The sequence below is a fragment of the Arvicanthis niloticus genome, chromosome 25 (genome assembly GCF_011762505.2).
Source record: "Arvicanthis niloticus isolate mArvNil1 chromosome 25, mArvNil1.pat.X, whole genome shotgun sequence".
NCBI classification, from domain to species: Eukaryota; Metazoa; Chordata; class Mammalia; order Rodentia; family Muridae; genus Arvicanthis; species Arvicanthis niloticus.
Window position 1 is genome coordinate 22,745,477 of NC_133433.1, and position 27,515 is coordinate 22,772,991.

At 42.8% G+C, this 27,515-nt stretch overlaps 1 long non-coding RNA gene and 1 pseudogene across 2 annotated transcripts; one reads left to right on the forward strand and one right to left on the reverse strand.

The window, feature by feature from the left end:
* The first annotated feature begins 5,763 nt into the window (after positions 1-5,763).
* On the forward strand, positions 5,764-6,310 carry LOC143438343 (large ribosomal subunit protein eL21 pseudogene; annotated as a pseudogene).
* A 10,205-nt stretch (positions 6,311-16,515) lies between these two features.
* On the reverse strand, positions 16,516-26,881 carry LOC143438558 (uncharacterized). Of its 2 annotated transcripts, none has more exons than XR_013107313.1 (5): positions 26,787-26,881; positions 22,992-23,122; positions 22,749-22,807; positions 22,216-22,389; positions 16,516-17,372 (listed from the first exon to the last, which is right to left on the reverse strand). It is a non-coding gene; the product is annotated as an uncharacterized LOC143438558 (long non-coding RNA). The 2 variants fall into 2 exon arrangements; XR_013107312.1 differs by having other exon boundaries at positions 22,749-22,883.
* Positions 26,882-27,515: the final 634 nt, after the last annotated feature.

The following is a 27,515-nucleotide window of genomic DNA, read 5'->3' on the forward strand; positions in this document are numbered from 1 at the left end:
TTGGCCTGTTTGAGCTCCAGTCCTGACGTTCTTTGATGATGAACAGTATAGTGAAAGTGTAAGCCACCAATGAACATAAAATAAAAGTAAAGTAAAAACATATATATAATTTATTTTTATTTATACCTATATTTTAACACACACACACACACACACACACACACACACACACACACACACACATACACACACACACACAGAGAGAGAGAGAGAGAGGCTGAAAAGATGGCTCAGCAGTCAAGAGTACTGGCTGTTCTTCCAGAAGACCCTGGTTCAATTCCCACACCCACGTGACAGTTTAGGGCTGTCTATGATTTTAAGCCAGGGCTTCTGACACCCTCACACAGGAAGACATGCAGGCACAATAATCAATAAGCATAAAATACAAATAAATTATATATATATGCATATATATATATATAAATAAATCATATACATATGAAAGTGTAAATCAAATAAGTCCTTTCCTCCTCATCTTGTTTTCATCATGGTGTTTCACCTCAGCAATAGTAACCCTAACTAGAACAAACTTCAAATGCATCCTGCAGACTTTGAAGGTGTCCACATGGCTGAGAAATCCGTAAGAGGTGCCACTCTTCACTGTGTGTGATAGGGATTAATCCAAAACTACTCTGGCCAGAATTAGCTGACACCTACTTCTTCACTATTTTGGGAAAGCTGCAGGTGTGAGGACACTGGGGTGTTTCATTGTCACCCGGAGATGCCCATGTGCCCCTGGATTTTGGTGCACTTTCACTGCAGAGAGAGGAATCAGAGGTAGGAATCAATCGTGTGGTTATTGATATAACCAGTCATCAGTTTCATAATGAAACCACAGTAATGTGCTGAAAGGGTACTGTTCCGTGTTCTCTGGATTTCAGTTGCTCTAAGCATGTTTGTTTTGTTTTCTTTTAAAAATTGTAGTAAGTGTATGTACATGTATGTGGGCACACATGTCTTGGTGGTGCAAGTGTGGAGGTCAGAGGACAACTTGTAGGAGTTGGTTCTTTCCTTCCACCATGTGATTTCTGAGCTTAAACTTGGGTCAGGCTTGGCAACAAGTGTCTTTATTTACTGTGCCATCTCATTGGTTTTACAGAGTGGAGGAGGGAAGAGGGGAGAGCTAGAGAGAGCAAGAGCGAGAGTGAGAGTCTGGCTGAGTAACACAAGTTGACCTTGAATCTCTCTTCCCCAGTCTTCCTGTGGGTTTATAATTAAACATCTTATGTAGCTATGAACATTCCTTATAATAAAATGCTACTGCAAATACCCTGCTCTAGCAAATGATCAGATCTGAGGAGGTTATGGAGCCTCTGTATTTACTAAGTCAGTAAGAAGTGAGGATGTCCTGGGGAATCCTGACTATTTAAAGTGAGGGCTGTCTTGTAGAGGACTTGGTCCTTAACTTTTAAGGTCTCTCTGTCTGCTCTGCACAGTTCGTGTCACAAATGAATTATACACCCAGCTGATGTACTTTAATTGGAGTAGAAATGAAATGGAGTATAAATTCACCATCCAAATATGACTGTTTAAAATAGTTTGAAAATAAGTTGAAAATCAGCTGAATGTGGTTGTTTGAGCTGCCTAGTTGGGTCCCTCAAATTATGACCTCATGTGTGGATCAGAGCAGAGCTCTTCTGTATGAGAACTGCTTTGCTGGGTTGGTTCATAGTCGTTTGTTGTGTGCTGAGGGAAGAGCTTGCTCTTTGCCTGCCTCTTCGCACTGTGAGGACTCAGGAACAAGACACTCGTGAGGTGCAAACATTGGCTGTTAGAGTGTTGAGAAATACATTTCTGTTCTTTCTCATTTGCCGGTTCTGTGATATCCACTTATAGTCACACAAGATGGGCTAAGACAGATGGGCTCTTCCTTTCCCTGCTACGAATATGCCTCCTGCATTTGCCTTTCCTTATTCATTCCCATGGCGTCAGTCACCACTATAAAGCTGGCATCCCCTAACTCTGTAAGGTTGCTCTACCCTTCTGACTCACAAAGCCAAGGACCCTTCACAACGCCCGTGGGAGGTGGACAGACAGGCTTTGTGCTTCTTTCAGGCTGCCCCTCGCCATGCTCAGAGTTGTAAATTCTGTAGTAAAGTTGATTAGTTCTTCTTTATGTCGACGTCCTGGGAGGCTCCTGTTTCCCCCCCACCCCACCCCCAACTGGTATCAACATGTCACAGATCGAAAAAGGATCCAAAATTATGGAAAAGCAGATGGGCTACAGGAGCAAGCTGCACACAGACACTTAAACATTTACCATGACCTTTGCTGTTAGTGATTTCTAGGCCATTCAGATATCACGTTCTTTATCATAATGGTTAATTCTGGTCTGATCAGATCCTCTCACACAGTGTACTTACATGACATTTGAGAATAAAATCAAGCTAACAGTTGCTGATGCAGACTGAAAAACATACATTGATTACAAAGACCTGCCGACATGAAAAACAAAAAAAGAAATACAGTATGAAGACTGTTTAAATAAATCCACCTCTGTTTTATTTAAACTGGAGTCAGGTGGTGTTGGTAGGAGGATTTATGTATTAGGAAGAATGAATGTGCTTTCTTTTCTGTAATTGGTTTGTATAGAGGGCTAATCTAGGAATGACCCACCGTATAGTGTCTAAGTTCATATACCTTGATGTGGCTCTCTCAGTCTGATGCCAAGGTCACGTAGGTTCTGTAGTCAGTGCTCCTGAGATGTGAAGAACCCTAGGGAGCTAAAGTTAGCCCTGGAGAGAGTTGGGGCAGTGTAAAGACTGTGTCAAAGTGGTCCCGACAGGCTGGGAGAACACTGGGAGGTAAGGGAGGGGTGGGAGAACATTCCAGAGGGCCAGGAAGGAGCAGAGGTTTGGAGCAGGGGTGTCCAGGAAGTGGTTGCAATGAGTAAGCCCAGAATGCATGGGTGAGTGCCAAGGAAAAGTGAGCAAAAACATGGAGTGGGATCACCAGGCTTTGAGAGCATCAACTTGGATGAAAAGGGGCCCTGTTTACCCAGCCCAGTGCAGCCCTAGCGCTGTTCTGAAGGAGTGCTGTGTCAGCATGTGCACACTGGGCCATGGGCCTCACTTTTTCTTAAAGGAAAAAGCTCTAAAACCACAAACAGACCCTGCCCTGTCCTTGATTCATCCTCCTTCTAGTACCTTTTAAAGTAGCTGAGCCCCAAAGAACACATTCAGAGCTGGTCTTCCTATCACAGTTAACCTGACCTCAAAACTTCTTCATAGACATGCTCAGAGTCTTGTATCTTAGCCCTGATCCGATGAGGATGACAGTCCACCTATCGTATATTCTGCCTCATGCATGCTTTTTATACTCTTAAGTGTTGGCTTTTTCTCTTGTTATTTCCTTCCTGTTATAGTTGTTGTTTTATAGTGTAAAGAACAAATTCCAGGCCTTGTGGATGCTAGGGCCTGAGCTACATTCTCAGTTCTGGGATATATGCTTTAAATATCCTGCCCTTGGGCTGGAGTATAAATATCAACCATCACAAATTATACTGGACGCACTATAAATGTTTGTTTTTCCTTCTACTTCTTGTATTCTGTTTTTATCTGTGCATTTTCTCCTTCTCTTTCTTTCTGTGTGTGTGTGTGTGTGTGTGTGTGTGTGTGTGTGTGTGTGTGGTGCTGTGACTCAAACTCAGGGCTTCGTGTACACTAGGATCTGGGCTGTATTCTGAGTGATTGACAATGCCCTTTAAAAACCCTCAGTTTGGGGCTAAAAGCATAGCTCAGAAGTAGAGGTTGTGCTCACCACGCCTAAAGCCCTGTATTTAATCTCTAGCATCCAAACAAAAAGAAACACAAAACAAAGAACTTTCAACTCTGTCACTATCAATCAAAATCCACTTTAAACTTTTATAAGATAGATGCTTATTAAAACAAATGTATCTGGGTGTGGTGGCACACACCTACAATTTTAGCACTTGAGAAGTGCTCGGAGAAATACGAAACATTTACATGATGACTTCAATGTTGGCCTGACATATCTGAGATCCTGTCTTAAAATGAACAAACAAACAAAATGGAAAAAGAATTAGAAAATACAAATGATTAAGAAGTATAATGTTGGGCTGGAGAGATGGCTCGGTGGTTAAGAGCACTGACTGCTCTTCCGGAGGTCATGAGTTCAAATCCCAGCAACCACATGGTGGCTCACAACCATCTGTAATGAGATCTGATGCCCTCTTATGGGGTGTCTGAAGACAGCAACAGTGTACTTACATATAATAAATAAATAGTTTTAAAAAAAAAGAAGTATAATGTTAGAATTCACTGTCTTATTTACTTTTCTATTACTATTTCTGTTACTAAGAAAAGATATGAAGGAACTTAATAAAAGAAAGCATATAATTGGGGGCATCAGGCAGGCATAGCACTGGAACAAAACAGTTCCACCATCCAGGAACTAAGAATGCAAACGTATGAGCCTCTTGAGGACCATTTTAATTCAAACCGTCATGCTCACCCGTCACCTAATACTTCAAAAATTATTTAGCTGACATGTTGGTGTATGCTTTTTCATTCCTGTGTTAATTCCTGTGTTCAGTTCCTATCTCTTTGCATAAAAGGCTTGATTTGTGTGCTGGCTAGTTTTCCATCAAAGTAAAATGACTTACATTAAAGTCATCTGAGAGGAGGGGACCTCAATTGAGAAAATGTTTTCATAGGATCAGGCTGCAGGCAAGTCCATAGAACATTTTCTTAATTAGTGATTAGTATGGGAGAGTGAAGTCACTGTTGATGGAACTACCTCTTGGCTGGTAGAACTGGGTTCTGTAAGAAAGCAGGCTGAGCAGGCCAATAAACAGTGCTCCTGCATGGCCTCCATATCAGCTCCTGTCTCCAGGTTTCTGCCCTGACTCCCTGCAAAGCAAACAGTGCTATGGAAGTGTATGCCAGATAAATTCTTTCCTCCCCAATGTCTCTTAAAGCAGGGAAGTACACTTCTGTATTTGTCTGTCAGGGTGTTTCTGGGTTGCTGACGTATGAGAGACAGCATCTGTAGGTTAAGGACCTGCCCTGTTCAGGGGGCAATGCCACCCACTGATAAACTGCAGGCCCAGGTGGAATGAATAGTAGCAGCGGGAAGCCAGATGTGCTCTCTGAGTGAGCACATCTGGAACTGTCATGACTGCCTTTGGATGCTTTGGATGCCTTTCAACACATCACATACCACTCCCTCATGAGGGAACTTCCTCGATTTCCTCAATGGCTTGAAGCTTAATCATCAGTCCTCTTGTTCTGAGGCTTTCTGCCTTTTGGAATGTGGGACTACCAGGATTTCTGGCTCTCTATTTATCACAGGGTCAAAGGTCAAATGGTGAGTCAGTGAGATACATGTTCATATATGTGTGTACATGTACCTGTATGCACTCAGATATGTACCTCATTATTGGCTTTGTTCCTGTAGAGAGAGCTGGATAGTATAGCCACTGTTTCATGCCATTCAATATTTTCCTACAGCTTCAATTTCATTCATTGAGATGAAGGCTCACGTTGCAGCCCAGGCTGGCCTGGAACTACTGAGGCCAGGCTAGCCTCAAAGTCCTAGCACCTCTGTTATATCTCAGCCTCCTGTCATATATAGTATGTGTGTCCAATCAGCAATGTTGTTGGGTGTATTGATAGCTCAGTTTTACTTATCACAGTGTAGTATTCCTTTGTGTGGACATGCCATACATTATTTATTCATTAACATAACAGTTGAGTTGTTTCCAGTGTGAGGAGATTATAAATAAAGTGACTATAAATATTTATGCACAGGCTTTTGTACCAACCTACTTTTCATAAGAAGTTGTTAGGCGGCAGCCAACTGACGAACACAAAGGGAAAGAGGAGAGGCACTCGGTATATGTTCTCTAGGCCTTTTAGGAAACATGGAGTTGTTTTTTTTTTTTTGGCCACATACATGCGAATCTACAAGAAGGGTGACATTGTAGACATCAAGGGAATGGGTACTGTTCAAAAAAGAATGCCCCATAAGTGTTACCACGGCAAAACCGGCAGAGTCTACAATGTCACCCAGCATGCCGTGGGCATCACTGTAAACAAGCAAGTTAAGGGGAAGATTCTGGTCAAGAGCGTCAGTGTGTGGACTGAGCACCATCGAGCACTCGAAGAGCAGAGGCAGCTTCCTGAAGTGGGGGAAGGAGAACGATCAGAAGAAAAAGGAAGCCAAAGAGAAGGGCACCTGGGTTCAGCTGAAGCGCCAGCCTGCACCACCCAGAGAAGCACACTTTGTGGGGATGAACGGGAAAGAGCCCGAGCTGCTGGAGCCCGTTCCGTACCAATTCATGGCCTAGTGTACAAAAGAGAAATAAAGGACCCGACTTCAGAGGTTTTTTTTTGTGTGTGTGTTTGTTTTTTTTTTTAAGTTGTTAACTGTTTTTTTCCAAAGCATGCTAATATTTTGCATCCCCTCCAATAATGTAGAATAGCTTAATTTGCTCTACATTTCCATCAGTTTTTAAAAAAAGATTAAAATTACTAGCCAAGAGTACTTGCCTTTAATCCTGACATTTGGGAGAAGAGGCAGGTTTGTGTCTATGAGTTCAAGGCCAGCCTTGTCTACACAATGAGTTCCAGGACAACCGAGGCTACACAGAGAAACCTTGTTCCATAACAACAAAAGAAGAAGAAGGAGGAGGAGGAGGAGGAGGAGGAGGAGGAGGAGGAGGAGGAGGAGGAGGAGGAGGAGGAAAAGAGGAAGAAGAAGAAAAAGAAGAAGAAGAAAAGAAAAGAAAGAAAAGAAAAGAAAAGAAGAAAGAAATAAAAAGATTTACCTGGTTAGGGAATTCCTCAAGGTCCCAAGCAATACAGGTCACTGCTGTTGGTTGCCCACCAGAACTACATGCTAATACCCTATTGGTAGGGATACCACATGCCTTAGGTGTAGAATACAGAACCAAGCTGGGATTGAGCTGGAAGCTTCCTTTCTGCTGGCTATCTTTGACAGTGCTAGAAGCGGCTGTACAGGCTTCTGGGGGAGAACTGTCATCAACAATCTGATTCAGCTGTTGCTTCTGCATGCCAGACTACCCACCTTCCAGGAAAAATGTGCCCACTGGTACAACAGTTGCATGACTATTATTTATGGGAATAACCAACTGCTTTTGCATTGAATTTGAGGCCCGCTCCACAGGCATGAACTCACATCTGGTACTATAAACCCAGTAAAAGGCCAGTGGTTGAATGCTATAAACATTAATTGGGATGCTACTGCTGTTATTTGGACATAATAAGCCATCAAATTGCCTTCTAAATATTTATGTTTGCACGCACAGGATAGCACTGTCAGCAGTGGTTGGAGAAGCTTTTGGTACTGAGTGGCAGTTACTGCACAGAGACTTGCTGGTCAGTGCCCAGAATAAGTGGCTATGGGATGCTCAGCTCTAGATGGGATGCCTGGGGGAGCACCCTGGCAGAGGGAGGAGTGTTGGGGAATGCTACTTTTTTTGTTGTGATGTAGCCATTACACTCTTGAATTCTCAGAAGCTATGATTACCTAAGACCTGCACAAGATTGGGCCCGTCACTCTTCAGTTGTAGACTCACAATGGCCAGTCCCTTCCTGAAGACTTACAGACAGTTAAAGGTTGCTAGCAAGAAGGGCTTCATAAGGACCTATAGGCAGTTGATGGCTACTGGAGAAGGAAGGGATGTAGCCACTGATAAGTTGTACACATTCCTGTATATAACCCTAATTAAACTTACTTGGTCACCAAAACATTACATTAAATTTAAAAAAGACATAAAAATTCTTGCCATGCAAGCATGAAGACCTGGGTTTGATCTTTTGACACGCATGCCAAAAGCTAGGCATTCTGTTTTCAGCACTCTTGTAAAAAGCAAGGGGTGGGAATATGCACTTGTAACACCAGGGCCAGGGCTAGGGCCAGGGAGAGAGAGAGAGAGAGAGAGAGAGAGAGAGAGAGAGAGAGAGAGAGAGAGAGAGAGAGAGAGAGAGAGAGAGAGAGAGAGAGACAGAGAGAGACAGAGACAGAGACAGAGAGAGAGAGAGAGAGAGAGAGAGAGAGAGAGAGAGAGAGAGAGAGACCTGGGGCTTGCTGGCCTACCTACTTAGTGAGTCCCAGGTCCTAGTACGAGACCTTCTCTCTCTCTAAAAACTAATATAGACTAAGAGACCTTCTCTCTCTCCAAAAACTAATGTGGACAGCTCATGAAAAACAATGCCAACAGCTGACCTCTGGCTTGCACACATGCTGTCATGTATGTGTAGCCTCATACATGCAAACATGCACAATAACACACACTTGCACACATAAACATAGATGTAAAAATACATTATATACATGTATAACATATCAATATAAAACAAATTATTACATACATTTAATATATATTAATCAAAGCACAAAAGGTTAGCCTCTGGTAAGTGGACGTGGCATCTCATGGTGCTTTTATTTGTGTCTCCCTATGCCAGCTGTGTCTTTTCTGTCATGAGGTGCTTGATTTTTCTTGGCAGACTGTGGTAGTGGCATTTGCTGTGTTTACTTTTTATTTATTCTTAGTTCAAATTATTAATCTATTTGAGAATTTCATACGTGTATACAATGCATTTTGACTATACTAACCTTATCTTTCCCCTGCAATCTCTCAAAGACACTCCCACATCTCCCTCTGTCTTACTTTGGGTTTCTATTGCTGTGAAGAGACTCCAAGACCATGACAACTCCTAATAAGAAAAACGTTTAATTTTGCAGGTTTACAGTTCAGAGATCTAGTCCATTATCACCATGGTGGGAAGCATGGCAGCACACAGGCAGACTTGGTAATGGCAGAAGTAGCTGAGAGCATCTGTATCTGTATCCACGGACAGCGGGAAGGGACAGCCACACTGATCGTGCCTTGGGCATCTGAGACCTTAAAGCCCACCCACACAGTGACACACTTTCTCAAACAAGGACACACCTCCTAATAGTCTCACTCCCTGTGGGCTTTGGGGGCCGTTTTCCTTCAAACCACTACAGCCTCCCAACTTTATATCTTCTCCCCGCTACCCTCTCATACCCTTAGTAACTCATTGACCCAACTAGTGCTGCCTGTATGCACATGCGTATAGAACCAGCCATGAGAGCGTGAGTACCTATGAGAAGTCACACTCCTGAAGAAAACTGCCTCTTCCTTCTCCTGCAGCTACGCCAATAGCTATCAGTTAGGGCATCCCTCCATCCATATTGAGTACCCGTCTTAATACAATTTGTTTGTGTTTTTTTTAAATAAATATTTTATTTATTTATTTATTTTACATATATGAGTACATTGTAGTTGTCTTCAGGCAAGCCAGAAGAGGGCATTAGATCTAATTGCAGATGGTTGTGAGCCACCATGTGGTTGCTGGGAATTGAACTCAGGACCTCTGGAAGAGTAGTCAGTACTCTTAACCACTGAGCCATCTCTCCAGCCCCCTTGTGTTTGTTTTTTAAGACAGGGTTTCTCTGTGTGACTACACTGGCTGTCCTGAAGCTCACTTAGACCAGGCTGGTTTTGAACTCATAGAGGTACTCCTGCCTTTGCCTCCCGAGTGCTGAGATTAAGGGCATGTGCCACCACTATCTGGCAATATTGAATAAATTAAAATATAGACTTTTATCATACCATTTGATCAAAATATGATACATAGACTTTGGAAAGAGTTGGAGTTTGTGCAGTCATTACGATGTATACTCTTTTGGGGGAATTCTCTTTAAGAACAGACTATAAAATTATTTATATGACCTGGAAGGGCCCCTCCCAGTATATTGAAAGAATCCATGTAAATGAGAGACCTGAAGCTTAGCCTTCCTCAGCTTGATGGAAAATTTCCCAGGATAGAACATAAGTGGTAACCTATGATTGTACATTTGTTTTAGCTTTTAATTTTTTTGAGATGGAGTCAAGCTGACCTAAAACTCACTATCACCCAGTGTAGTCCCACACTTACAGTCGTCTTCCTGCCTCAGCCTTGCAAGTGCTGGCATCAGAGCCATGAGCCACCACACACTGAATAAGACAAGGTCTTGCCATCTATGGCACAAACTTCTACCTCAGCCTCTCATATTTTGCGTTTCCTAGGATGTGCCACTTCACTTAAGTTGTTTCTTTTTCTTATTTATTTTAGATCTTGTTTTGTTTTATCCACTAAAACACATATTCAGGTGAACAGCTTTTAACTAAATCTTGTCATATGTATGTATGTATGCATGTATGTATGTATGTACATATGTATGTTATGCATGCATGTATGTGTGTATGTATGTTCTCACTTTCTTGGGGTAACCTTCTAGAAGTCGGCTTAGTTGGTCAAATGGTATGACCATGTCAAAAACATTTATCACCATATTGCTTATACTTCTGGCAGGACATAGGTATCCTTTCCTCCAGTCTGTCACCTTGCTTTTGCTTTATGATTTTTTTCCATTTGACTTCCATCAAGTCAGAGCTTGAGGTTCCCCTATCCTGTTGGGGGCCGACTTTTAGCAGAAAGCGGCTATCAGCTTTGCAGCCATCTTGAGCCATATACCCTGACATGTGACTTGGATTACAATAGCCTACAACAGCTGAGCACACTCCGATAATCTTGGTTTAGATACCTTGAGATTAAAGGTGTGTGACTTAAGAGTGTAATTTAGAGATAAGATTTAGAGACAAGACCTAAGGGCATGATTAAAGGTGTAACTTAGAGGCGTGGCTTAGAAGTAAGACATATAAAAGGCAGAGGCAGACAGACACATCAGACATTAGGTAGAAGACACTTGGCTCTAGACAGAACCAGACATTAGACGGACCAGACACATCAGACATTAGGGAGACACAGAAGAGAGAGGAGACACTTCAGAGAATACAACTTGGAACTAGGAATTAGGTTAGAGAGAACAACTTGGAGTTAGTTATTAGACATTAGGCACTTGGCACTTGGAATAAGAAACTTGGAACTTGGAGGGACTAGGAACTAGGCACTAGGAACTCAAGACTTAGGACTTAGACTGAAGAATAAACGGGATTGAATTACACTCTGTCTGGTCTGCATTCTTTGAGTCCGTCCTCACTCTCGCTCTTGCTGAACCCCCGACCCGCGGACTGGAGCGGCAGCTTGGACCGGGATATAGTGGCCGCCAAATGCGGGGCAGCCCGGGCCTCAACATTTTGCTCGGGCCGCAACATTTTAGGCCACCCAAAATGAGGCTCCAGCTTGGGCCTCAACACTATCCAACCCCCACTCATTCTCCCCCCCCCACCCCCAAACTGCCTGGCACATTACTAAGGACCTGCTCTTGTATACTGAGTGTATTCTTTATCATCCTCTCCCTAAATATTCATCACTCACTTGTCTTTTAAAAGACATTAATTTTATTTTATGTGAGGAGTGTTTGTCTGCTTGTGTGTATGTGCACCATGTGTGTGCCTAGTGTTTGTGGAGGCCAGAAGAGGACTGTACAACTGTGGTAACACAAATAGATGTCTGTGAGCTGCAATGTACCAAATCTGGAATCTCTTAACTGCTGAGCCATCCATCTAGTTCCTTGCTTGTCCTTAAAGTCACCTCTGGTACCGAGCCTTTTCTGAAATTCCCAGAGAGAACCAATGTTTTCCCATATGCTTTGCCCCCAGCATCTGAAACACCACATTGTGCTTTATTTATGTTGAAATAAAGGGCGCAATTCTTTATTTTTTTTTATTTTTATTTTTTTGTTTTTTGAGACAGGGTTTCTCTGTGTCCTGGCTGTCCTGGCACTCACTCTGTAGACCAGGCTGGCCTCGAACTCAGAAATCTGCCTGCCTCTGCCTCCCAAGTGCTGGGATTAAAGGCGTGCGCCACCACCGCCCGGTGGCGCAATTCTTTATAAGATTGGAAATAATTTTTCCAGAGCATAGAGTCTGTTATAGAATGTAGATGCACATTTGTGCAGGTTCAATAAGTAAATGAGTTAATTACAGTGGAAAGATAATTGTTTAGAAATTCAGTTACCTATGGTTTGTTCTCTCCCAGTCTCTCACTTATTAATTTAACTCCAGTGAGTCACCTGTACTCTTGTAGTACAGGTGGCCTTGGGACTCACTGGAGACAGTGTCAAAAGTTCCAGCAACTAATGACAGAATTGGCAGGCAGGGTGTGTTGTGGCTGTCCTCAGTCCTGTCAAAGATTTCTTCTTGTCAGTATTAAATTTAGGACATTAGTTCATGCTGTGTTGATATTAAAAGCTTTGCATATCCCTGAGAGGCTGAAAGTGCTCATGCTTTGTCAGCTGTACAGAGTCCCCCCAAATCTAGGAGTATGGAAGAGAAACCAGTGTAGAGAGAAGTCAGGGAGTGTCCAGCAAGGGCTAGATCTGACCTTAGCTTCTGGTGACTGGTACAGGTCCAAGAAACTTTGATTTCCTTATACCTGGGACATTTTCTTTTGTATACATGCCCTACCCCAGTCCCTCACCCATACCCCTCCTACAGGAGTCCTGCTTATGAGGGTGATGCCTAGGATTGATAGATAACAAGAAACCCTGATGGTTCTTGGGTTTCTGAATCTATGCTAGGCTTACTTAGGGCAGACCTTTCGTTTAACACAAAATTTCAGACTCAGTTTACTTTAACTCTTCTTCTCTCCTCCTCTTCTCCTCTCCCATTTCCCTTCGTCTTCCCTTCTGTCATGGCTATTCTTGGTTGTCAACTTGACTATATCTGGATTAACCAAAACTCAAGTGGCTGGGTATATCTGTGAAAGACTTTTTCTTAATTAAATCATTTGAAATGGGAAGACTCACTTTTAATCTGGATCATTTGAGCTGGGAAGACTGTCTCCATTAGGGTTTTATTGCTGTAAAGAGACACCATGACCAAGGCAACTCTTATAATGACAGTTAATTGGGGCTGGCTTACTTCCTCCTATAAGGCCACAACTCCTAATAATGCCACTTCTTGTGTGCCAAACATATTTAAGCCACCACAAAGACCTAACTCTAACCTTCTACTGACACCCAATGTAGAGGAGATGGAAGAAGAAGGACGCTTGCTCTCTTTGCCTGCTTGCTCTTTCTTGCTAGCAAGTTCATTCCTTCACTGGCATTAGACTTTTTATTTATTTATTCATTTATTTATTTATTTATTTATTTATTTATTTATTTATTTATTTATTTATTTATTTTTGGCTTCTGGCATATACTGAAGACCAGCTGAGACATTCAGCTCTCTTGTACTGAGCAACTACTAGATTCTTGGATTTTCCATTGGTGGACAGCCATTGTTGTACATGCTGAACCACAGCCTGTAAGACATTCTAACAAATCGTATGTATGTATGTATGTATGTATGTATGTATGAATGTATGTATGTATGTATGCGTGTATATCTATCTATCTCTATTTATCATCTGTCTGTCTATCTATAGATATGTAATCTATATCTACTGATCATCTATCTATGTATCTATCTATCTATCTATCTATCTATCTATCTATTTATCTATCTATATCACTGACAAAACTCCTTCCCTTCCCCTTATGTTCCCTTACCCTTCTTCCTCCTTCCCCTTTCCTCCCACTAAGCCTAGCTGCTGGGAGTCTGGAGAAAGGAAGACCTCCACCCCCAGGGTTTGTTACTAGTAATTGGCAAGCTCAGTGAGAGAGATAGAGTGTGGTTGAAGAAGACACCCAACCTTGAACCTCTCGCCTCCATAAGCATATGTGCACACACATACCTACCCGCACACACAAACATGTGTGCTCTCACACACAAAAATGAAGTAAAATGTAAAGCCCAGAAGGACTGTATATTTGTAGCAGAACACACACACAGCACAAACCAGGCTCTAGATTCAATCCCTGGCCTGCAATCCAAGAGCCCTTGGCAATCAGTAAATCAAACCTACGTAGTTTGAAAAGCAATAGTACATTCTAGACATTGGTGGAGCTGCAGGTTCACAGGCCTGTGACTCACCTATCACCTCTGATGTTCAGTCTGTGCCCTAACACTGTCCCATCCACAGGTTAATGCCTGGGCCCCCGTCTTTGGAATTATTCACTATGGATCTTCAGGTCTCATCACCGATCAAGCACAGCTCCCAATATATTCAGTTTGTGTTGTTGTCCTTCACCCTGTCCTACGGTTTATTTCCTTTGAGGTCTGCTTACTTTTGCTATTTTCTTATGCTCAGTGATCTTTCCTTGCAAGCCTGTGGAAATCATGAGTCATGACCAACCTGGAAAGCGAGAGCCAACATTCTCAGTTTTATCCTGGTCTGTCCATTCCAATACTGAGCAAGGGGAAGCACCGTCTCACCTTCACCCTGTCCTGCCAAGGTGCCTGACTTTCCTATTGAAACCAGAAGGTGAGTTACGGGTACCAGGCCAGTGTGGAAAAGATTAAGCTCCTCCTCTGTCGAAACATCCTGTTAATCAGCAGAGACAAGCTGCCAGCAAGACAAGGCTCTACCCATAATCCCTTAGGGCCTGCTATTACTTCAGCCTCAGGAATCATAAATACCTCCAAATTGTAGACACTCTCAGCTTGTTTTTAATCTCCTCGGAATCTGCCCTGGGTCTTGACAAATGCCATCCATGACTGACTCAGAATCCCCACAGGAGACAGCTGCAGAGCCTGCTTTCAGGTAGAGCCCCAGCTGGCAGTTTGAGCTCTGGTGGAAAAAGGTCCTTAGTCATCATTGTGATTTATCTGGGAGTTGGTGGCTCATGCCTCTCACCCCTGCAGTGGGGATGCTGAGGCGGGATAGTGAGTTCCAGGCCAGCTTGGACTACATAGGGAGTTCCAGGCCAGCTTGGGCTATGTAGTGAATTCTAAGCTAGCTTGGGCTACACAGTGAATTCTAAGCCAGCTTGGGCTACATAGAGAGTTCTGGACCATTGGGATACAATGTGAGAAGGTGTCTCAAAACAAAATCATCCCTCCCTCCCCCAAACTCTTGTAATTTCAATGAATCATTTTACTGCATGAGGAAAATATTATACATTTATTGTTTAAAGGGCTGGACCCTCTATATTTGGGAAGCCTGGGAGAAAGCCTTGTTACCCCAACATTACCTATGTTCTCCAATGCTAGTCTCTGCTGTGTGGTCCAAGTCTTCATAAGTAATGAGAGATGTATACTGCAACCCCACTGTGGATACTGTCAGTATCTTTAGACTGGTTTCAGGGAAGGACACTCATCTTTCCCAAGATCACACTCCCATCTCAGAGTGGTTCTCCAGAGCTCTGCCATGACAGTGGTAGGTGTCAGCTGGGACACCGAAGACAGCAGAGCACCTCATATTCTCTAGTCTCATCCTGATTCCTTCTCACTATGTAGCATAACACCCTTCTCATAGAGATAAGGACCCAGATGACCTAACCCATATCAGCCACAGCACCAAGCTGTACACTCCATACGTGAGGAAGCACCACCGAGTGGAGACAAGTAAATTCTTGATTTCAGGATATCAAGGTACAAAAAAAAAAAAAAAAAAAGTACAAAGTGTGTTAGTAAGCTTTCTATTGCTGTGACAAAATACTTGGGAAAATCAGCCTAAAGAAGGTAAGATTTCTCTTGGCTCAAGACTTCCATCCATAGTCACCAGTTTTTTTTTGGTTTTTTTGTTTGTTTCTTTGTTTTTTGTTTGTTTGTTTGTTTGTTTTTAAGCCCTGATACAGAGCACTATGGGGCAAAGATACAGAAGTGTAAAGTTGAGTACATGGTTGTTGAGACCCGCACTAGTCCCTGTTCGGGCGACAAAAATGTTATGGCCTAGGCTGGCCCACTTTGGGCGGTCTAAAATGTTGAGGCCCTCTCCACTCCACCCTTGGCGGCCACGGTTTCCCAGCCCAAGCTGCCGCTCCGGTCTTCGGGTCAGGGTTCAGCAAAAGAGAGAGTGAGGACGGACTCGAAGAATGGAGACCAGACAGAGTGTGATTCAATCCCATTTATTCTTCAGTCTCTCTTCCTAGTCCAAGTCCCAAGTCTAGCTGTACTCTCTAAAGAGTCTCCCTAAAGAGTATATCTCTCTGTCATCTGTCCCTACCTTTTATATGTCTCACTTCTAAGCCATTCCTTTTGGTCACACCTTTAATCATGCCCTTAGGTCTTGCCTCTAAATCTGATCTCTACACTTCTAAGTCACACTCTTAAGTTACACACCTTTAATCTCACACACCCAAGGTATCTAAACCAAGATTATCAGAGTGTGCTCAGTTGTTGTAGGCTATTGTAATCCAAGTCTCATGTCAGGGTATATGGCTCAAGATGGCTGCAAAGATGATAGCTGCTTTCTGCTAAAAGTCGGCCCCCAACAGGTCCCCCCTTTACATTTTTTTTTTTTTTTCCAAAAGGGAAGGCTGGGAAAACTTAGAGAAACCGTGCCTGTCCTAGGTTGGAACAAAGGACCCCAGCCTCCCTTTCCCATCATTGGATACTCAACAGCCATTGGTTGAGCTTCTGTCTTAGGATGGTGAGGCCTCCCTCCTCCTCCTCCTCCTCCTCCTCCTCCTCCTCCTCCTCCTCCTTCTTCTTCTTCTTTTTTGTTGTTTTGTTTTTTTTTGTTTTTCAAGACAGGGTTTCTCTGTGTAGCCCTGGCTGTCCTGGAACTCACTCTGTAGACCAGGCTAGCCTCGAACTCAGAAATCCACCTGCCTCTGCCTCCCAAGTGCTGGGATTAAAGGTGTGCGCCACCACTGCCCGGCAAGGCCTCCCTTCTTTTAGGAGCAAGGGTCTCGGTATGCTCTCTTACCCGTCTTTGACTATCCGGCTTATCGCGTAAGTTAGGGGATATATCTCATCAGTCTTGATGACAGAGGTTTTACAGTCCCCTACTTCCAGCCTGTAATAATGGACCTGTTTGGGTTTCATTTGAATAGCGTATATCTGTTGTCATACAAAAGCCGTCAGTCAGTTGAACCGAATCAACCCAAGAGACAAGAGACTTAACAATGCCTGAACAGTCAGTATGACAGCAACACTCTTTTTTAAGGGCAACACATAACTCCCTCTATCAGAGGAGTAAAAAGTGTAAGCTTTTTCTATTCTGTTTATAAATGTCTTATATCAGATTCTAAATCTATAGAAATACAAAACTGATCATAGCTTAGATCTAAAGAAAACAAGTAAGGAAATCCCTGTTCCTGCTCTAGTCAATCTCAAGCCCAAAAAAACAACTATAGTAACTGTGGTAGTGGGTTTTCTCCTGGGTCTAAACAATCTAAATTCCCACTAAGTCTAAAACAGTCTAGTTCCCCACTAAATCATAAGTCAGGGAATCAAGAGTCCAATAAAGCCACCCCGGAGATTCAGGTGGTGATGTCTCCTTCAGCACTGATAACCTCTCAGGTCAGGTTTACTCATTGATCTGTTCCAGTTTGAAGGCAATTGTGAAGCATCTTCATGTTTCCTGTGAAGAAAAAATATGCTTCTCAGGGGGTTTCTCCTCCCTGGTTTTGTTATTGTTGTCTATTTGTTCAATCAGTCTCTCTGGCAGCCATCGTGCAGCATCTGCAGTTTGGGAATATATGCAAACAGAACCTCTTCCCCAGATAAGTACTGGATCTGGCCCATTCCAGGTTCCAGTTAATGGGTCTTTCCAGAGGACTGTTGCAAAATTCTTTTCGGTATCAGGATGCCAGAATCTATCTGCTGCATATTTTCCTTCAGAATCCAAAGTTAAAAAATTTAAAATAAAGAGTGCATGATGAAGGATATTTCTGGGGGATCCCTTGGTAGGGTACCATTCCCCCTTTTTAATTTTTTCAAATTGACATTTAATGGTTTGATGTGCCCTTTCTACCATACCTTGGCCCCGTGGATTATATGGAATACCCGTTTTATGTAGTATTCCCAATTTTTCACAAAATTGGTGGAAACTGTAGCTTGTATAACCTGGACCATTGTCAGTTTTTATCTGTTTAGGCACACCCAATACAGCAATTGTAGCAAGCATATGAGCGATCACATGCTTGCCTGCTTCTCCAGTTTGTAATGTTGCATAAATGAAACCACTGTACGTATCTCCACATACATGTATATATTTTTGCTTGCCAAATTCATTATAATGAGTAACATCCATTTGCTAGATACTGTTTGGTATCAGTCCCTTTGGATTTACACCCAAATGAGGAACTGGTAAAAGTTTAACACATGATTGACATTGTTTGACAATTTGTCTAGCTTGTTCTCTGGTAATTTTAAACATAACTCTTAAGGTTTTAGAATTAAGGTGATGTAACTCATGAGCCTTTATGGGCTGATACAAATTAGATTGCTGATCTGATAAAGTCACTTCAGTGGGTAAGGCCTTAGATCCCATTTCTGGAGTTAATACTATGTGGGTGGCAGAACTGAGGTCTAGTCCTGCGTTTCCTGGTGTTGCTCGACTAAGTTCAGAAAGGGATTGGTGTTTGCTGGTAGGACACTGACTGCTCCTTAAGCCTGTTTTGGCTTGCGTCAGTTCGGGACCTGGAGCTGGCCCCTGTTCCCATTTCCCTGATTATGGGAAAGGGTGTTACCTTGTGCATCTTGTTTAGATCTACAATCACTAGCCCAATGCCTTCCACATTTGCAATGTGGGCAGAGCCCAGGCTGTTTTCTGGGCTGTCTCTGGCTTAACTCATTTTCTACCTTGCAATCTCTTGCAAAGTGTCCAGGCTTACCACATTTAAAACATGCCTTTCTGTCTTTACTTGCCAAAAAATCTCTTACTGATTGTCCTTGCATGGCAGCTGCCATAGCTAAGCCCTGTTGGTAAGAAGGACCTATGTCAGAACAGAGTCTGATATACCCTGTAAGGTCTGTCTTTTTCCTATAAGGTCTAATGGTAATTTTAAACATAACTTTTAAAGTTTCAGAATTAAAAAAAAAGAACCGTGGCATCGTAGCCAATGATAGGTTGACACGTGTGGCTTTATCTTTATCTAGAATCTATTCCCTTCTGGTGACAGAACCCATGTGTTCTTCACCTAAACTGCCCTTACTGTGCATGTGTCTGGGTGGAATATATTCATTCCAGAATCTTATGATAGGCTTATAGCTAGCTAACAAAAACATTATATTCATTTTCTCTGACTATCACTGTTCTTTGGCAGTGAAGAGTGAACATGACCAAGGCAACTCTAATAAAAGAAAACATTTAATTGAGAGCTTGCTTACAGCTAAGAGCAGTGGTCCTCTACCTTCCTTTAATATGGTTCCTCATGTGACGGTGACTTCCAATTATAAAATTATTTTCATTGCTACTTCATAACAGTAATTTTCTACTGTTAAGAATTATAATATAGATATATGTGTTTTCTGATCATCCTAGGCAGCCCCTGTGAAAAGGTTGTTTGACCCCCAAAGCATTGTAATCCACAGGTTGAGAACTGCTGGTTTAGAGATTGGTCCTTGATTATCATGGAGGTAAGCAGACAGGCATGGTGCTTGAGCCATAGCCGAGAGCTTTACGTCCTGATTCGCACTAGCAGGCAGAGATGGAGGGGGATGGACAGAGACTGGGCCTGGTGTGGGTTTTAAAACTTCAAAGCTCATACTAGTGATGCATGTGCTCCCTCAAAGCCACACCTACTCCAAAAATGACACACCTTTTAATCCTTTTCAAGCCGTTCCACTAACCAGGCACCAAGCATTCAGAGGTTCGAGCCTTTGGGGGCCAGGCTCATTCACACCACCACACTGATCACAATGATGGACTTAGGGGATGGGCTTATAAGCCAAGTAGGCCTGATGTGACTCTTACCCAAGATTTTGCTTTGGGCTGTGAGGAAGACAAAAACCACGAACATTCTCACTTTGTTATAGAAAGTGAGCTTGAAGCTGCTGAGCCAGTGGAGAAAAGCCTGCTTGAGTGGAGAAAAGAGCTAAGCTAAGGAGAAGGGAGACACCCAGTGCCACCGGCATGGTTACAGCCCCTGAAGCTAGCTGGGCTGGTAGTTTCTCACATGTATGAAATTGTTATCATTTCCTTAAGCCAATGTTGAGTTTGCTAACACTTGTTTTTAAATGAATATCTATTTATTTAAAGATTTATTTATTTATTTTACAGATTCAAGTGCTCCATCTTTATGGTCACCATAAGAGGGCAGCAGATTCCATTACAGATGGTTGTGAGCTACCATGTGTTTGCTGTGAATTGAACTCAGGACCTCTGGAAGAGCATCCAGTGCTCCTATCCAGACCCATGAAATTTTATTTTTGACACAGACTCTTGTCATATATCTCAAGCTTGCCTAGAATACTTAATCTTCCTATCTCAGCCTCTTGAGTGACGGGATTGTAGGTACATGCTGACACCCTCAGGTTAATCAATGGATGGTTAGTTACCATTTATTGAGTAGTTACTATGTGCTGAGCATTGTTCTTGGTGCTCTGGGTACATTCATTCATTTAATCTTGTGAAAGAGGAGCCATAGTAACCTTTGCTTTTGAACCATAAAAATCTTAGTTTTTCTTAAGAGATTTATTTATTTAATGTATATGGGTGCTTTGACTACGTATCTGTCTGCATAAAGAAAAGGGCATTCAGTCCTGTTACATTGTGAGCTGTCATGTGTGTGCTGGGAATTAAACTCAGACCGTTAGAAGAATACCTAGTACTCTTAATCACTGAACCATCTCTCCACCCTATCAGTCACAGAATCTTAAGGCTGTGTAAGTGTCCCGGGGGTGTGGGATTAGTTAATACTAATTCTGAAATTCAAATCCAAACCACTGTACTTTAGGAGCGAACACTTAAACAATAAACCCTTAAAATCTTTTTTAAAAAAACCTGGTAAAATTCTAAAGTGTTCAATTTTATTTCTTAGGCTGTTAGAGCTTGAGGGAGTTAGCAAAGTGACAAGCATCATCATCCTAGCTCGTGGGAGGTAAAAGCAGGAGGATGAGAGGCATTCAAAGTCAGCCTTGGGCACCCGACACTCTGTCTCAGACAAACAAGTAAAACCAGGGGAGAGAAAAAACAAAACAAAACAAAACAAAACAAAACAAAACAAAACAAAACAGAAAGCAAAGACTTTGTGAACAGATAATAAAACAAACCAACCACAAAACACAAACCACAGTTTGTAGGCTTCTCAGAACAGTGGGTGGGAATCGTGTCACATACTGAAACTCTATGCAGTAATCACTCTTCCCTGTGGTATTAGGGATCAAAACCAGAGCCTTGCACATGCGTGAGTGCTGCCTTCCCACACCCTTAGTTACCCATCCTGCTTTACAGTCCTGCATGGCCGAGCAAGGGACCGAGAGCAGGGAGTGGGCCTCCACAAGTGTTGACAGTTGTGGCTGTAAGGCTTGTTTGTATGATAATGTACCTGTTTACGTGCTCCTCCTTTAAGGAGTGTCCTCTCTCTGTTAAGGTTAATGACTCCTTGATACTCAGTCCTGGAGATCTCTGGAGAGTTAACACAACTCTTTTAGAATTTTTTTTTTTTTTTTTTTTTCTAGAGAGCTTGTGGTTTGACTGCCAGCGAATTTCCCTAATAAAGCCTCTGCTGATTGAAAAAAAAAAAAGAATTTTTTTTTTTCTAACAGGATTTCTGATTTTGGTTGGAAAAATCCATGGGGAGTGAACACAATCTCTTTTAGAATTTTTTTTTTTTTTTTTCTAGAAAATCCAAAAGTTTTTTTCTAGTAGCTTTTCTGACTTTGGATGGAAACTTCATGAAGTACCCAGAGAGCTTTAAGAATTTTTTTCCATCATGAGAGAACTGTCTCTAGCAGAGAGCTGTCTCAAGCAGAGAGCTGTCTCAAGCAGAGAGCTGTCTCAAGCAGAGAGCTGTCTCAAGCAGAGAGCTGTCTCAAGCAGAAAGCTGTCTCAAGCAGAGAGCTGTCTCTAGCGACTACAGAGCCGAGAGCTATCTAGCGAGAGCAGCAATCTCTGGAGCAGTCTCAAGCAGACTACAGACTATCAGCTTGTACCCACGATTTAACGTTGAGTTGTTCTTTTGGCTGCTCCCAAACACCCCTTCTTCAGAACCCCTCTCCAAGCAGAGGTTGGTCCTCAGCAGATGGTGACTTAGTCTTCTTGTCCCTCTTCTCTGAGATGTGCCCCGTGTCAGTTGTCTCATGTTCTCACCCCTATTCCTTTGTCTGTGGTGAGTCTTGCCTCAGAAGACTATTGCCAGAGTTTAGATACTATAAATTATTTATAACCGTGTTCTATTTTTGCTTTGTAATGCTCTAACTAAACACTGATAAAAATCAACTGGAGAAGGAAAAAGTTAATTTGGCCGGTCACAACCTACCATCAAGTGAAGTTGGGGTGGAACTCAAGGCAGGAACCTAGATGCAGGAAGCACAGCATATATTGTGAAAAAATATGGCTCTTTGGCTTTCTCCCCAATGGCTTGCTCAGCCTGCTTGTTTGCTTGCTTGCTTCTTTTTTCTTCTTCTTTTCTTTTCTAAAGTGAGTAATTTATCTGAAATTTAAAAATGGACAAAGGAAAATGAGAATGCCACAAACACTAAAATCCTACACTATTTAAATATTTTTTCTTTATTTAAAATAGATTTTTATACTATATCCTGATATATTCATATTATATCATTATATCTCATATAATATATCCCCCCTGTGCCACCCACCCACCTCTACACCTCTCAGTTCCTCCCTACCTTACCTCCCACTCAGATTTACCCTCTTTCTACTTCTTGTTTGAAAGCACTCAGACTGCTTTCTTACACACTCCTGGACCACCTGCCCAGGGATGGCACTGCCCACTGTGGACTGGGCTCTGCCTCATCATTAATCAAGAAAATGCCCCATGGGTTTACTTACAGGCCAATCTGATAGAGGAGTTTCCTCATTTGAGGTTTTCTGTTTCCAGATGACTCTACCTGTGTCAAGTTGAGACACAAACCTTACCAGTATAAATTGTATTTCTATTTTCCCAAGAAGCACACTTTAGCCTCTCTGCTGTGCAACAAGACAGAAGAATGAACATGTAGCTTTCATCATGACACTGTGAACATCTTTTCCAGATGTTGGAAGAAGCTGCATAAAATCAATCTCTTTAGTTACCTGTGCTTAACTATGACTGGAGTAGATGGCAGAAACCACTTCCTGGAGGGAAGACTGGATTGTCTCACAGTTTCAAGAGCTCTCAGTCCATCATAGCAGGAAACTGTGGCAGAGCCCCTTTGTTGTGGCATCTGGAACACAAGACAGGAGTTCTTCAAGGCATAGTAGACAAGGAAGCAGAGAGCTAGCTGGAACCAGGGAGCACCCTATAACCTTTAACCCCTTCCTTGGCTGTTCTAGTGACCTATTTCTTTCAGCTAGGCCCCAACTAAAGGTTCCACAATCTTCTGAAATAGCCGTGCTAGCCACCTGGGGAATAAGTATTCAAAATATGAGTGAGGTGGGGTAGAGGTGTTGTTTTCTCATTAATTTATTTGAACTCCAAAATCTAACCTTATGGCTTCAATGTGACCCTCTGTATTCCTGTTACCCAATTCATTGGCAACTTGGGGATTATGATGCTTTGATTTGGTGTTGACTAGCCCAGTCTCCATCCCTCACTAGGAGAATGACCTACACTCAGATACTGAAACCCAGAAGGATGATTGGAAATGCTGTCATTGCAAAAGAGAAATTGATGCCTGGCAGGCCTCAAACAGCAATGCTTGATACAGTCCTCAGAGCAAAATTAGCAGTCCAACCATGTCTTCTTCCAAATTTGTTGATATTTCATGCAGTTCAAAATATAATGGCTGCTTAATTTGTTTGCAAAGGGGAGTAAGAATAAAAACATAGGGAAAAAGTTAAGTATAAAGTTACTCAGAAATCCAAAAGAGCTGAGTGGAGAATTTCCTTCTGATACTCATGGGAACTGAGGAAAAGAAAAGAAAGACACCTTCTGCTGACAGAGTCCCTGAGGGGATGTAATTCAGTTGGTTGAGAGCTTGAATCCCAGGGCTTGATTTCCAGCATGTAGTGACATATATTCCTTCAATCCTGGCTCTTGGGAGGTAGATCAAAAGCCCAAGGTTATCCTCACATTCATAGAGAGTTTGGAGTCAGCTTGAGCTGGGGGGAGGAGTGTAGGGAGAGAGAGAGTGGGAGAAAAAGAGAGTGAGTGCATATGTGTATGTGTATGAGAGAGAGAAAGAGAGAGACAGAGAGACAGAGAATGAGAGACAGAGAAAGAGAGACAGAGAAAGACAGAAAGAGTTAATTAGATACAAATGGTGGAGTTGCTTGGAGAATATATTCTAGCACTGAAACTTGGGGGCAAAAACCCCACTCCCTCATTTCAGCCTACAATAAAGCTGAACAATGAGTGCCTTGGGTTGGGGTTCTTAAAATTGGAGTCATTGATTTCCTGCACAGATGACTCAGTTAGGGTGAGTTTTCAGAAGAAGGCCTTAAGGAATGGAGAGAAGTGGGTCAGGCTAGAGGAAGAATCTTAGCAAAGATGTTCTCTACTCGGTGTGGTCCTACAGGTTCTAGAGTTGGAGATATAATGACTGTCCTGCCTTGAGGTGAGAGGGGAGGAGTCTGACCTTTAGTATCTTTGTTTACCAGCATGGGGCATAGCATATTTTCTAGGCATCTCCAGATGATAAAAATCTGGCCAATCCAGAGCAATTTTCTTACTGCAAGCTTTGAGCAATTGTCCACTGACAGGCGCAGCAGACATAGACATATGGGCAGAAAGATGGGTTCAGTAGCCTGAAGAGCTGTGGAGAGGATCTCAACAATATCTTTTAAGGAGAGAAACATCTATGATCCAGGAAATAGCTCCAGAATTCTCATTAACAGAGCTTATTGTGCCTCATTCGAGAGCCACCAAAGCCCACCAACGAGCTGACTCTCATGTGATCACACTAGGGTCTCTTCATTCAAGCTCAAGCTTGGGCCACACCCCCATCTTTGATGTAGCAGGACAGGAGGGTGAAGCCTTGAGCTTTTAGCTAGACAAGGTTTTATAGGAAATGGCAAGCAAGCAAGGGGGTTTCTAGCCTGGCACACATGACCAAGCCAGCTCAGTACGTCAACAGACTGTCTCAAGGGAGGGAATGAGAATTGATAGGAAAAAAGACAATTAAACAACATTATATGATAACTCCAGCCATGGCTGAGGCTGAAGCAGGTTTATTTATTTTTTTTTCCAGTCTGCATTTATACGATTCCAAGTACATGCAAAGAATATGGTCAGTCCTAAGGCATAAACAAAGTAGTTAAGGAACAAACAAAGAATAAACAAAGGTCCTATGATTACTGTATTCAGCGTCCTTAACAAGACCCATCAAGATTCAAAGATCTTAATGATCTCAGCAGTCATTTCCCATGTGTCCTGTTACCTTGTTTTCTGAGATAAGGTCGCTTGATGTCCTGGAACTTGGCAACTAGTCTAGGCTGTCTGGCCATGAAGACCAGGATTCTGCCTGTTTTTGTCTCTTCAGTCCTGAGGTTACAAGTGTGTGCAAAGACTGCAAAGATCACCAAAATAAATTCCTCAGTTCTATTCATCTTGAACCTACTTCCCAGTCAGTGTCAAATTCCTGCCAAATTTCTAGAAGTGGTCCCAAGAGCTCTCCACATACACATCTGACTGGGGGGCTATGAATGGAATTTTGTTGCCCTTTAATAGAATTGGTTGGTGCTGGGAGTGAAATCATAAACTTAACTTCTGCTTTCTTTCTGATTGGTGGTTGTTAGGAAGTGAAGTGCCAGGGGCAGGCTTGTTAGAGAAAGTTAGAGAGGCTTGTTTGGGAGTAACCTGGAAACTGGTGCTAGATGCTTGTTGGGGAGTAATCACTGAATCACCAACCAAAGAATATACATGGAGGATCTCATGGCTCCAATTGCATATGTAGCAGGGGATGGCCTTTTCTGGCATCAATGAGATGGGAGGCCCTTGGTACTGTGAAGGCTTGATGCCCCCGTGTAGGGGAATGTTAGGGGAGTGGGTGGGTGGAGCACCCTCATAGAAGCAGTGGGGAGGAGGGGTGGAATATGGGGTTTTCGAAGGGGAAACTGGGAAGGGGGATAACATTTGAAATGTAAATAAATAAAACAACCAATAAAAAACCAAGAGATAAAGAATATTTACATTTGGGCTAATACAAAGCTCAAGGTAAACTCAAGGCAGAGGAATGTGTGTCATTCTTTTTATCTTGGTCATCCCGATAAACCCCTAGAAACAGTGATCTCGGGACTTTGTTTATTGCCTTGTTTTGTACCTTGACTATTTGTGTTTATTGCCTTGTTTGTTCCTTGACCTAAAACTGACCTTATTATTTGCATGTACTTAAAATGGTATAAAAGTGAACTGGGAAATAATAAACCTGCTTCAGCCTCAGCACTGGCTGGAGTCCTATTATAGTGTTGTCTAATTGTCTTTTTCTTTTTAATCCTTGCTTCTTCCCTGGAGAACCCGTTGACTGACTGAGCTGGCTTGGTCACCCATAGAGTCAAGTGTTGGGCTGAGAGATGCTAAACCATTTGAGAGTGTCGAGCCCACCTCATCCAGCAAGGAAGACACAACTCCGGAGCTCTTCCTCAAGCAGTTTATTCAGGGACTTTGTGTCTTCTTCTGACCCCCAGGGAAAGCCCGTCCGCAGGCTAAATACTCCTGGAGCAACCTACCCCAGCAAGCTATGTGGCGGCAGCAGATAGGCACACGTAAGGGGAAGCAGCACAGATCACCAACCTTGTCCATATTGTTGCGGTAAATCTCCTGCCCATAGGGAGTTCATAGAATAAAAGACACAAATCAATAAATACCAAATGAATGCTGCATGCCTAGATTGGGCAGATTTACCATTAAACTACACTATTCCCTGGCTATGAGAGCTCTTAACAACTTACAGTTTCCTAGGTCAAGGTCCTCTTCGTCCTCTCTCCTTCCACCAACCGCCAACTCCTCTGCTTCCACCAACTCCCAACCCTCTGCTTCCACCAACTGCCAACTCCCCTCACTCCAACTGCTCTCCTCCTCTTATCCCCTTTCCCTGCCTCTGGTTCCTTCCACTCCTCTTCCACTGCCCAATCACTGGCTGTAGCCTTTATTTAACAAATTTGATTGGACAGAAGGTTTACAAGATTCACTCCTCCTTCGCAGCCCCTCCCAGGAGTGGAATTACCATGACAACAAGCGGCTAGGGCTATCCACCACACATATTAGGACTTGTTTTTCTTAAAGAGCTCTCTCCATCAGGCAGGCGGGGGCGGGAGCCAGCGCCATCTTTACAGCGAGGCACATCGCAGCTCTCTACATGAGAGAGATGTGAATTGGTCTGTAAGAGTGAACAGACAGACGAATGGAAGTACGGTAACTCAAGTGTGCTGCATCAAGCGCTGCATTAAGCATTTGGACCAGGCTGAGGTAAAGTCTGTGGGACAATTGAGAGTACCTGCCTGTTGGTCCCTTGACATTGGTGCTGAATAGTTAGGAACAGGTTGGTGGGACTGCCATTATTGTCTCCGTGGTGCTGTTAGGCTCTTGGTTATGGGGGTCTCTGTGAGGCTGTTGAGCTGTTTATGCCCATAAGTTCTCATGACCTAGTCTCTCTGGTATGGTTTTAAGATGACCAGGAG